Consider the following 1,584-nt stretch of genomic DNA (forward strand, 5'->3'; position numbering starts at 1 on the left):
GATTTGGAATTTCACCGTTGGAGTAGGGCGAGGGTGCATAAAGAGTGTTATCAGTAAGAAGGTAATTGCAAGTAACATTGTTCCTTTGGGATTTCGCCGTTGGAATAGGGCGAAGGTGTGTTATCGCTGCAAAGGTGATGTAAGTTAAGGAAACATTATTCCTTTGGGATTTCGCCGTTGGAGTAGGGCGAATGTGTGTTATCCCTGCAAAGATGATGCAAGTTAAGAAAATATTATTCCTTTGGGATTTCGCCGGTGGAGTAGGGCGAAAGGGTGCATAAACCTGCAAAGGTGATGCAAGTTAAGGAAACATTATTCCTTTGGGATTTCGCCGTTGGAGTAGGGCGAAAGGATGCATAAACATGCAAAGTGATGCAAGTTAAGGAAACATTATTCCTTTGGGATTTCGCCGTTGGAGTAGGGCGAAAGGATGCATAAACATGCAAAGGTGATGCAAGTTAAGGAAACATTATTCCTTTTTGCTCTCAGTTACACGCAAGAAATCTGAGTTTGATGATTGCTCTTCTGGGTTATTCACCATGCCGCCACAACGTTGCAAAGTCCCCACAGACGGCGCCAATGTACAAGATGTCTCTGGTACGGGTTGAGAGATGGATCGAGAACTTGCGGGTTGAGGCAGATGCCGGATCACTTGCCTGGAGCAATGGGGGGTAGTACCTGCAAAGACACTCCGAAGCTCAAGTCAGAATGGATCTAAGAGGTAGAAGGTGTGAGGAATGAATGAATACTTGGAGGGACCTGGGTCCTCTATTTATAGGTGATGGAATGATGAATCTTTTGACATAAATAAAGTTAAAAAGACCATCTTTAAAATATGTGATTGGAGAAATTATAAAAATATTTATTGGAGGGAACTAAACTACTTCTTGCTTTTGGATTAAACTATGCTTAGCCGCACCCAATTAAAGGAAACTTTTGTTGAACTAAATTTTTGAGGATAATCAAGTGCGGGATGCGTTGTTATAATTTTTATTATTTAAAAAAGGGGATTGAAAGTGATGTGTTTTTTCTAGAAAGGCGGAGAAAAAGAAAAGAAAAGAAAACCATGAGTCCTGAAATATCTGCATAGTAAGAAGAACTTAAAAAAAAAAAAGTGCATTTGAAAATAGGTCTAGTTTAATTAGTATACCTAAATTGAAGGTTAACTAGTACCTTTTACTTTTTCCGGTAATTATCATAAGTGCTCAAAATTGCTAGAATTGCCTTGATCCATGTACATGTGAATCAAACCCTAATCGCGATCATAATTCAAATTCATTGTTAGGTCCTTCCCTAGCCATGTTTAATTACTTGATAATTAAGCATATTTTATATGAATGAATTTGGTGCAGGCAAAATATATAAAGTATTACCCGAAAATAGCACAAAAAATTAGCCATGAAGAATAAATAATCATATATATATATATATTGTTGAATTATTTCATCAAGCTAAATCGTCATAAATCATTAATATATACTATAAGACATCAACCATATATTGAAAGTTAAGGTTGTATTTAACTTTTTTATTTAAAAGAAACAAATAATTCTCGTCTTTTAAATTAATTATTAACATCCCATG

Source organism: Arachis ipaensis, chromosome B08, assembly GCF_000816755.2.
Source record: "Arachis ipaensis cultivar K30076 chromosome B08, Araip1.1, whole genome shotgun sequence".
NCBI classification, from domain to species: domain Eukaryota; kingdom Viridiplantae; phylum Streptophyta; class Magnoliopsida; order Fabales; family Fabaceae; genus Arachis; species Arachis ipaensis.